Here is a 12,113-nt window from a genome sequence, read left to right as displayed (position 1 = left end):
GTAATAGTTTGTCTCTCTGTAGTGCCACTACTACCAGTGTGTCACTCTGTAGCACCACTATAACCAGTGTCACTCTGTAGCACCACTATAACCAGTGTCACTCTGTAGCATCACTACAACCAGTGTCACTCTGTAGCACCACTACTACCAGTGTCACTCTGTAGCATCACTACAACCAGTGTTACTCTGTAGCACCACTACTACCAGTGTCACTCTGTAGCACCACTACTACCAGTGTCACTCTGTAGCAAATCTATAACCAGTGTGTCACTCTGTAGCATCACTACAACCAGTGTGTCACTCTGTAGCACCACTACTACCAGTGTGTCACTCTGTAGCACCACTATAACCAGTGTCACTCTGTAGCACCACTATAACCAGTGTCACTCTGTAGCATCACTACAACCAGTGTCACTCTGTAGCACCACTACTACCAGTGTCACTCTGTAGCATCACTACAACCAGTGTTACTCTGTAGCACCACTACTACCAGTGTCACTCTGTAGCACCACTACTACCAGTGTCACTCTGTAGCAAATCTATAACCAGTGTGTCACTCTGTAGCATCACTACAACCAGTGTGTCACTCTGTAGCACCACTACTACCAGTGTGTCACTCTGTAGCACCACTACTACCAGTGTGTCACTCTGTAGCAAATCTATAACCAGTGTGTCACTCTGTAGCACCAATACTACAACCAGTGTGTCACTCTGTAGCAAAACTATAACCAATGTGTCACTCTGTAGCACCAATATTACAACCAGTGTGGCACTCTGTAGCAAATCTATAACCAATGTGTCACTCTGTAGCACCACTACAACCAGTGTGTCACTCTGTAGCACCACTACAACCAGTGTGTCACTCTGTAGCACCAATACTACAACCAGTGTCACTCTGTAGCAAATCCATAACCAGTGTGTCACTCTGTAGCACCACTACAACCAGTGTGTCACTCTGTAGCACCAATACTACAACCAGTGTGTCACTCTGTAGCAAAACTATAACCAATGTGTCACTCTGTAGCACCAATACTACCAGTGTGTCACTCTGTAGCACCACTACAACCAGTGTGACACTCTGCAGCACCAATACTACCGGTGTGTCACTCTGTAGCACCACTACAACCAGTGTGTCACTCTGTTGCACCACTACTACAAGTGTGTCACTCTGTAGCACCAATACTACCAGTGTGTCACTCTGTAGCACCACTACAACCAGTGTGTCACTCTGTTGCACCACTACTACAAGTGTCACTCTGTAGCACCACTACTACCAGTGTGTCACTCTGTAGCACCATTACTACCAGTGTGTCACTCTGTAGCACCAATACTACCAGTGTGTCACTCTGTAGCAAAACTATAACCAATGTGTCACTCTGTAGCACCACTACTACCAGTATTTCACTTTGTAGCACCAATACTACCAGTGTGTCACTTTGTTGCACCACTACTACCAGTGTGTCACTCTGTAGCAAAACTATAACCAATGTGTCACTCTGTAGCACCACTATTACCAATATGTCACTCTGTAGCACCACTATTACCAATATGTCACTCTGTAGCACCACTATTACCAGTGTGTCACTCTGTAGCACCACTACTACCAGTGTGACACTCTGTAGCACTAATACTACCAGTGTGTCACTCTGTAGCACCACTACTACCAGTGTGACACTCTGTAGCACCAATACTACCAGTGTGTCACTCTGCAGCAAAACTATAACCAATGTGTCACTCTGTAGCACCACTACTACCAGTATTTCACTTTGTAGCACCAATACTACCAGTGTGTCACTCTGTTGCACCACTACTACCAGTGTGTCACTCTGTAGCAAAACTATAACCAAATGTGTCACTCTGTAGCACCACTATTACCAATATGTCACTCTATAGCACCACTATTACCAATATGTCACTCTATAGCACCACTACTACCAGTGTGACACTCTGTAGCACCAATACTACCATTGTGTCACTCTGTAGCAAAACTATAACCAATGTGTCACTCTGTAGCACCACTACTACCATTATTTCCCTTTGTAGCACCAATACTACCAGTGTGTCACTCTGTAGCACCACTACTACCAGTGTGAAACTCTGTAGCAAAACTATAATCAATGTGTCACTCTGTAGCACCACTATTACCAATATGTCACTCTGTAGCACCACTATTACCAATATGTCACTCTGTAGCACCACTATTACCAGTGTGTCACTCTGTAGCACCACTACAAACAGTGTGTCTCTTTGTAGCACCACTACTACCAGTATATCACTTTGTAGCACTACTATCGCATTGTGTAGATGTGTCCAAAACACATATGGTTCAGTGAGATTAAAGGATTTACAGTACTATTTGCACAATATTACATTGCTACTCGAACATTCCAGGAGGTATTGAATAGCTAACATCACATCCTTCCCCTTTTATCACTAGTCTCTTTAAGTTCTACATTATTAAGTGCCCTTTTATTAAGAATCTGGCTCCCACCATCAAACTTTATAAATACAGAAATCAAAGACCGTATAAGGCCGCAGTGTTCTGTGAGAGGGCAGAGGTTGGCAACTGCTTATTAAAATGTTCTGGGAAGAAGCAGAATGGAGAAAATGGAAACTTGGACATAAAAAAAGTAGATTTAGATGTCTGTCAATTGCTCTACAAATTTTATGCAGTGTACGGATCCCAAGTGTTGACCACATTGTAGATTGTTTTATCATATTATAGGTGTGGATCATATTATAGGTGTGGATCAATCTTATGGATCAATCTTAACTATGATTTATAGAAATACAATAAGAATCTTTTTACTGCTAGTAGCATCTGTCAGGGTTCAGATATATCCATTTCTTGTAATTTTTAATACTTATATACTGTAATTTATATTTTACTATATTTGGCCTCTTAGATTGACATTTATCAACGGGTTTAGTCAGGTTTTCTTTACTATAATTGTTGCAAAATTGTCGCAACTGCGACTACGTGTGTTTTCGTGCAACAATTTGCATGAAGAACAAGAAAAGCAAGAAAATTCAAACTTGCTTACGTAGTAAATTTTTCAAAATTGATTTGCTTTAGTCGGGTATTTATCAACTGCGACAGTTGCAACTGCGCAAAAAAAAGGTTAAAAATTTACTAAATTTACTCCAGCTCAAACATGGAGCAGAAAAAGCTACTACCAAAGTAAAAAAGGAAAAATTGCTTACGTGAAAGAAAATTATCAACAGGCTGAAACCAGTTTATAAATAAGTCACACATAAGCAAAAAAAAAAATAAGGAAAAAATTACTAAAAAAAAGAATACATAAGCAAACATTGATAAATGTCCCTCATTGTGCCTGCAAGACTAGAGATGATCAATAGCATTGATGCTTTCCTACCAAATTAGTTAAAAACACAGACTAGACCACTAAAGTAAGACAAGTGCTGTCACTTTTTTTTTAGGTTCCAAGTTGATTTAGGAATGGGAAGAGTTTAAATAAAACATAAAAGGCTCTGCACCACATTTCAATGGAATGGGTGTTTGCCCCACTGGACAAATGTATTACAATTTCATGGGTGACCTCTTGTGGGGTTAGGGCAAGACAGGGTTATCACAGCTGTTGTCCTGAATAAGGGGGTCAGGAGGCTCAAGGAGAGTTTTATCTTCCCAGATTTCAAGCTGAAAAGGTTTCACAGCAGAGAAAAGATAAATGGCAGGTAGTCAGGATTGTAAAAAGCTCAGAACTAATCAAGACGCCATCAAATGCCTTATATGCAGTAAAAGTACATACCGTCCTAAATCACAGAAAATGTTTCTTTATAGCTTGAAATAAAGGGGACTTAATATAGTTCTACAATCAAATAAAGGTATATACCTACTAAAGGGATGTATTATGTACAAAGATTATTGTCATCCATGCTTCATCATTCATGGCAAGAACGAAAGGTATTATATGATGATACATTATCTGCTTTACCGTACATCTATGATTTGCAACCGGTCATTCTTAACAGATTTCATAAAACTGAATAAATTCCTCATGTCATAGTTTGATTGTTATTGGAGAATAACAAGTTTACATGTCTATGCTCATAACACTTGTATTGATTCTCTATCACTTACACACTAGGTAACTTGTTTTTTTTATGTATTATTATGTATGAAATTATTACATTAATAGTACCGGAATCAGAGTCATTGGGGCGGTCTCGGTGGCTTCTGCCTGCCCCATTGGCCATGATTGGTAAATCACTCATTATAACAGGGAGAGATCTGGTGGAGAGGCTGCCAATGACCACCCCAATGACTCGAGGTTTGGGCAACATGAAAGTGATGACAGGTGCTATTTCACTTTTATGGACAAGTATGATGCTAACAAGTTACATGTTCATGTATTTAAAATGAACTACTGACCAATTATTTAGATATTTGGACTGCTGCTGCTGCAAAAAAAAAAAGTATGTATGAAATATTTCCGCTAAAATATTATGCAGTGTCCGTTTCCATTGTTAGTGTACTGCTTCGTGATGGAATACCACAGACCTATCTACAAGGTAGAGGTATCCAAATTCTGCATTACTGATTTGTTCTGGTTAGTAACTGGGAGTTGACCTCTAATGTTGGTGGCGATGACTTTATTATAGTGACTGTAGCCAAGTTCCTTCTAGTTAATTGCACTTTTATTTGCTAATTGCTCTTTACAAACCTTCTATTGTCATTGTAATAAAGGAAAGGTGGTGTGAAATGAGCAGAAGGGGGTCAGTGTAGATCCCAAGACAGGAGCCTCAAGATGGATAGGTTTCATACCTATTCACTGTACGGGAGATGGAAAAGTTAAGCAGATTTGAGTTAATACTTTAAACTGTTATTTTCCAAAATTTAAAACTTTTTACATAAGGCATAGCCCAAATCTCCCACTGTGCTGCAGCTATGGAGGGCTACGCACCAAGGAGGGTTTATGGAGGGTGACAGAATGAGGGGGAGGAGTAATAGACAAATTGTTCCCCTTTTGTCAGTGAAGCAATAAATTCTTCTCACTGTAGACTCAGTCACACATCGCTTGAGACATGAGACAGGTGAATCGAAGCAGTAGGGAGATCTGAATGCTGGAAAACAAGAGATGAAAAAATTCATTTCCATCACAAAGACAGAGACCGAGAAGCCTTCTATAGAGGTTTTGAAGTCACCTAACTTCATACTGTGATGCTTTAAAGAGGGGAAAGTTTGCCCTCCCAAATCACTTTTCATTCGCCATTACCACGGGCACGCAGGATAACAAAAACCCTCCTCCACTTGATCTTCCCATATTGTGTTCTCTTTCAGGATATTAATGGAGCCCGAAATTAGCACGTCATGGCGGCAGTGACCACAATGAGTCCCTCTTCTTCCCAGACAGAAATATTTATCAGTGATGAGAACATTTAGATTTTCAGTGACTGGGCATTGTTTGCCAGCCTGGGGTCGGGACACAAGACTGTTTTGAAAACCTGTCTTGGCTAAGGTCACATTCTGTGTTGGGTGTTACGTAAAGTAGCACTACAAGTGTACTAAAAACAGCAAGAAAGCAGAAAAACCTGTGGGTAACACTTTTATTATGACATTTTTTATGGATTTTCACAGCAGAATTCACCTTTGGTACTATAAAATCTACTGCAAATCTGCAACACAATCTGCGGCAACTTTGCATGTAACAGAAAATCTGTGGTTTAAAACATCCACAGTGCTTGAACGTACTCATACAGACTTGTTTTTATAAAAAAAAAAAAAAAAAAAAAATGGGATAGTACAGCCTTCAATACTAATGTCCTATCCACATGCTCCATTCTGACAAGAGGTTGGGACCCTGTTCATGAGGGGAGTCACAGTAGTTGGACCCCCCCCACGATCAGACAATTATCCTCTATCCTGTGAATAAAAACAAGTGTTATAGGTTGGAATACCCCTTTAAGAACTAGTCACTAAAGAGCTTCTATGCAAAACCATAGCTGTGACAGTCAATGAGGCCAAAGAATAGACACAAAAGCACAACAGATAATGTGTGAGCAGCTCTAAAAGGCCAACCTGAAAGTAAAAACTTGTCAGATATAACAATTGAATAACTTTTTCATGAAGCTATTGTTTATTATACTTTTAAAAGGTTTGCCCGGGACACAAATTCAGATTTTTTTTGTATTTACAGGTAAAACTTGAAAAATTAGAATATGGTGCAAAAGTTCATTTATTTCAGTAATGCAACTTAAAGGACATCTGTAGTGCAATATAACTTATCCCTATCCAAAGGCTAGGGGATAAGTTATATATCGTGGGGCCGCAGCAGTCTGCAGGAAGTGCAGTGTCGTCCCCAGCAGAAAGCCGCATAAGACACGCCCCCTCTATGTATCTCTATGGAGGCCGCCGCATCATGCGGGGACAGAACACCCCCTTTCCAGCATACTGCCGCGGCCCCGTCCAGGAGATCCAGGGGGGGGGGGCAGTGCTCGGACCCCCCCCCCACTATCTATAACTTATCTCCTATCCTTCGGATAGGGGATAAGTTATATTGCACTACAGATGTCCTTTAAAAGTGAAACTAATATATGAGAGAGACTCATTACATGCAAAGAAAGTTCAAGCCGTGATTTGTGATGATTATGGCTTACAGCTCATGATAACCCTGAATCCACAATCTCAGAAAATTAGAATAGTGTGAAAAGGTGCAATATTCCAGGCTCAAAGTGTCCCACGCTGATCAGCTAATTAAGCCATGACTACTGCAAAGGGTTCCTGAGCTGGTAAATGGTCTCTCAGTCTGGTTCAGTAGCAATCCCAATCATGGGAAAGACTGCTGACCTGACAGTTGTGCAGAAAACCATCATTGACACCCTCCATAAGGAGGGAAAGCCTCAACAGGTAAATGCAAACAAAATAGGATGTTCCCAAAGTGCTGTATCAAAGCACATTAATAGAAAGTTATGTGGAAGGGAAAAGTGTAGAAGAAAAAGGTGCACAAGCAGTAGGGCTGGAGTCAGTGCATCAACAGCCACCACACAAACACGGATCCTGGACATAGGCTTCAAATGTCGTATTCCTCTTTTCAAGCCGCTCCTGAACAACAATGTCAGGAGCCTGGGCTAAAGAAAAACAGACCTGGTCTGTTGCTCAGTGGTCCAAAGTCCTCTTTTCTGATGGGAGCAAAGACCCAGAGTATGGAGGAAGAATGGAGAGGCAAACACTGCAAGATGCTTGAAGTCCAGTGTGAAGTTTCCACAGTCTGTGTTGATTTGGGGAGCATGTCATCTGCTGGTGTTGCTCCACTGTGCTTCATTAAGTCCAGGGTCAACGCATCCGTCTACCAGGAGATTTTGGAGCACGTCATGCTTCCTTCCACAGACGAGCTTTATGAGGATGCTGAGGTCATGAGGGACCTTTTGGATTTGTTGGATGACAGATTTCCATTTCCATGTTTTCAGCTGTACAGATATTTTTTGACGTGGTTAAACAGGGAATCCAACAACTACCTGTGGATTCTTTTACAGGACAAAATCTTACATCTGAGGAACATCGGGCACTTTATGAGTTAAAACAAAGAGTTTGTAATCAAGGAAGCGGACAAGGGGGGTAATGTTGTGATTTGGCCGACCGAGATGTATATACAAGAAGCAGAGAGACAGTCGTCGAACAGGAGATACAACCAACATCTTCCCTCTGATCCAACAGAAGTCTTCCAAATAAAATTAAATTCACTACTTGATACTGCTCTCGATCGTGGGATCATTTCCAAGAAGGAATACTCATTCTTAAAGGTAAGATCGCCATGCACCTCAATTTGTTACATGCTACCAACAGTGCATAAAGATCTGCATTGTCCACCTGGTCGCCCAATCATCTCAAGTATTGGCAATATGTGCGAAAAGGCGTGCACACATATTGATTTCTATTTCCAACCATTGGTGAACACACTTCCCTCATATATTCAAGACTCTTTGTTTTTAATTCAAGCCTTGCAAGATTTGAGTTTACCGGATGATGTTTTGGTTGTCACATACGATGTGGAGTCTCTGTACTCCAATATTGCCCACCGGGATGGCATTGCTGCGACCAAAGTTTTCATTGAACAGGCATACCAAATCGATTCTAACCTAGGTAACTTTATCATGGAACTTTTATCATTAGTTCTTTGCCACAATTTCTTTGTTTTTGACTCCAAATATTATTTGATGATTTCTGGGACTGCGATGGGTGCACATTGTGCCCCCTCCTATGCCAAACTATTTTTAGGTTGGTGGGAGTGGGCACACGTGTACCCATCAAAGTTTTCCTCTTCTGTTATACATTGTGGTTTTGTTATATAGATTATGTAAATTTTTTCTGGGCCGGTTTCAAGGGAGGAGTGTATTGAGTTCATCTCCTCCCTCAACCGCAATGATCTTAACATTCTATTGACATACACCATTTCATCTTCCACAGCATTTTTTCTGGATTTGGAGCTTAAAATCGTAGACAATCGGGTGGAGACAAATCTATATCGCAAAGAGCCGGTGAGAAATAAATTGTTACATTTCTCCTCATTTCATCCCTTCCATACACAACGGGGTATACCGACCGGGCAATTTTCCAGAGTTTGTAGAAATTGTAGTGGCGATGAAGAGTTCAAAATGCAGGCACGGGACCTGACCCAAAGATTCAGTGATTGTAGATACCCCAAGAGAATTGTCTCGGAGGCATTTCAGAAGGCCAGGAGGGCAGATAGGAACCAACTTCTGCTGCCAAGGATGATACTCTACGATTTGTGTCCATATATCATAACCAATGTGACAGACTGAGGGAACAGCATTGGAATATTCTTCAATCAGATGCCCGTATCAAAGCCATGATTCCTCAGTCTTGGTATCGAAGAAGGCACCTAATTTAAAAGATGTTTTGACCAGAAGTAATTCTCAATGGCCACCCGTTAAACGCACCACTGGAATAAAATTACAGGGCTCCTTTCCACGTAGAGACTGCAGTATTTGCCGATTCATGAAGCCTACACATGTTTTTAAGAATCCAAAGGATGGTAAAGATTATCGTATCGGTGCCTATATTAACTGCAAAACCGTAAATGTTATATATATTCCTTATGTGTCCCTGCCAACATATATATGGGCCAAACTAGACAGCAACTTCGAAAAAGGATCCAGAAACATTTGTCGAATAATGCATTGGCTGCAAGCGATTCAAGGCAATATAAAAAGCTTACCCCTGTGGCTCTCCATTCTCTTAATAATCATGCTGGACTTTCTGAAGGTCTAACCACTGTGAGCCTGTAATGAGTATAGGGCCAAATAAGGGGTGGTTCCTTAACCAAAAGGCTTCTGTGTATGGAAGCAAAATGGATCTACAACCTAAATACTGTTAGGCTGTCTGGCCTTAATGAAGAACTTTTCTTTACTAGATTCCTAGGTGAGTAACCTTCCCAAAGATTAAGACTATTTACTGTTTGGAGATTTTGGGGACCATGAATGTGGTCCCAATTGGGTGGGATCTGTGTTATATGATTGACATTTTATCATTTTAGCCTGGATGATTGTCTAGTGCGCCGGATTTGTTCAATTTGCCTTTGGCACACTGCTTTGGATCTGAAAAAGCACAGCAGTAATGACTAAACAGGTGTTTGTCTTTTCCACTTTGTTACATTATCATCATTTTTACATCTGTGTGCATATTGTTCCTTTTTATGCAGGTGTAGGGGAGTATTGGTCTTGTTCATTGGGTTCTAATGAGCTGAACCAATCTCTGCCTTTTATGTATGATGTATGAATATGGTTAATTTGTATGGATCCTCTCCCCTTCTTTATGACATGACTAGTCCTTGAATAAATTCCCCTTGATTTAGTGTTATGCTATATTATTTATTTACATGTGTACGTCAATTCATACATACACACTCATCACACTTACACTTTCTCATCACTTGTCTTTCCACTTTTGTATCTTTCTTTTTTCTTTTCTCTGATATGCCTTTTTTCTGTATTGACATTTTTTTTATCTATTATAATAGGAAAAGGGAAATAATTATCTCATTAATCTTCTCATGTGCATTATATATACATGAGCTATGACATGGAATGGCTTGGACTCCCTCATTTTTGTTTAAACTAATGGTATATAATTATTATCTTTGTAGCTTATGGTTTTGAAAGATGTGGATACTTACCTGTGGTCATAAAGATCTATAGTGAAAGTGAAATCCGGCTGATTCATGGACTTATTGTGGGACGATATCTGATATTCTCCTGTACTGGAACTCTATGAGCTACATGTGATGTTTGCTGCTCCCTTCTATGATGCTCTCATTGCCAATATTCCTATCAAACACTACAGAGTATCATTGGATGGTGTGATTTTGACATGTGACCCCTGGGATGTATAAAGCCTTTACTTAATAGGGATCATTTTTTGCTAAACTATGATCCTTCTCACAAGAGGACTTGACTTCACTAGGGAATTTACTTATAGGAGGACTTGTCCATGGGGATGCTGACTTCATTTTCCAGCAGGACTTGGCACCTGCCCACACTGCCAAAAGCACCAAAACCTGGTTCAATCTCCTTGGGACTACTGTGCTTGATTGGCCACCAAACTCCCCAGACCTGAACCCCATAGAAAATCTATGGATGATTTCCAAGACAAAGATGAGAGACATATTGAAGCATCCTGGTCTTCCATAACACCTGAGCAGTGCCACAGGCTGATAGCTTCCATGCCATGCCGTATCGAGGCAACAATTGCTGCAAAAGGGGCCAAAACCAAGTACTGAGTACATATGCATGCTTATACTTATCAGAGGTACGATATTGTTCTACGTACAATCCATGTTTTCTTGATTGCATGTAATATTCAAATTTTCTGAGATTGTGGATTTGGGGTTTTCATGAGCTGTAAGCCATAATCATCACTATGACAAATCATGCTTTGCATGTAATGAGTCTCTCTCATATATTAGTTTCACCTTTTAAGATGCATTACTGAAATAAATGAACTTTTGCACGATATTCAAATTTTTTTAATTCTGTACACTTAAAATATTTTTTTTTTAAATGCTTGTATTGCAAGGTACTCTAGAAATGATGCTAGTTTAGCGCCACCTGCTGTTTCTTTTTAGTGCTTTGGCAGAAGAGGAGACTGCAATTCCACCAGCTTAGTATCTACCCAGAGAAACAAAGAGGACATTGAAGTCTCGGAGACAGTGAACCACATGAGGGAGCGCTCCGCATACATGGTACAGAAGACTAAGCTTGCATGTTCACCTTGACTCATTTAATGAAGTGGAAACACAGAAAAGCTGTTGAAAAGAGCTGGTGGGACTAATACTAACATTGTTCCTGTAATATTTGCATTTGTTTTGATATGTTCATAATTTGGGGATGGATTTTAATATTCTCCATGGGATAACCCCTTTAAGAAAAAAACAATATCAGTATTTGGAGGGGCACAGCAGTGAGCAACCAAGTTACGGAAAATGCTGAAATATATGTTTTAAGAAAACAGCTATATATAAATGTTCTGCCACAGAGTAGAATTGCTCTGTACTTGGCGCTGTCACATTCATGTACTTAGATCAGTTGTACAAACCAGCAAGACAGCATGGAAATGGTATTGCAAAATGGAAGACGTGAGCAGTGAATTTGTAAGGAATCACAGCCCCTGCGGAGATGCACCTGCTCCTTACAAGTAGTCATTGTTATAGAAAAGGACGCTGGAGACAGGGGGTTTGGTCCACAGCTAGACAATTCCAGAAGTGAACTATTAACCTACATGAATTTCCATTGGCTTAGCGCATAGACTAAAGCGCAATGTTGCTTATCATCACTTAGATTGTGTATTTAAGTCCAGGGACAGTATTACGTGGCTATGTTAACACTCCAAAAGGCCAAAATCATTTGTTGGTATAACTACACTTCCAGTCTGCTTAATCTTTGATGGACAGATTCCATTGTCTCTCAAATCTCTCTCCAAACAATACTACAAAGACTTAAATGACTATGTGGGTTGGTGAATCTACCCATGGTGCTTTGTGTTTCCTGCCAATATATCCCTGGAATTCATGACCATGCAGATCACCAAATGACACAAAGGGCCAGGGATTAAGCTGGGCTCTTTGTATGGGAGAAGC

The 12,113-nt window shown here is 40.4% G+C and overlaps 1 protein-coding gene across 3 annotated transcripts in view; it reads right to left on the bottom strand.

Moving 5' to 3' along the window:
* Positions 1-12,113, bottom strand: part of COL4A6 (collagen type IV alpha 6 chain) — a 267,855-nt gene that overhangs the window by 119,827 nt on the left and 135,915 nt on the right. The window contains exon 1 of one of the 3 annotated variants that reach the window (XM_056538785.1): positions 9,899-9,984. The exons of the other annotated variants lie outside the window; for them this stretch is intronic. The gene's annotated coding sequence lies outside the window, so the exon portion shown is untranslated. Of the gene's footprint in view, positions 1-9,898; positions 9,985-12,113 lie in introns of those variants that run through there. 3 annotated transcript variants of the gene reach the window in all.

This window comes from Hyla sarda, chromosome 9 (genome assembly GCF_029499605.1).
Source record: "Hyla sarda isolate aHylSar1 chromosome 9, aHylSar1.hap1, whole genome shotgun sequence".
Taxonomy (NCBI): Eukaryota; Metazoa; Chordata; class Amphibia; order Anura; family Hylidae; genus Hyla; species Hyla sarda.
This window is presented reverse-complemented; position numbering and strand designations above follow the sequence as displayed.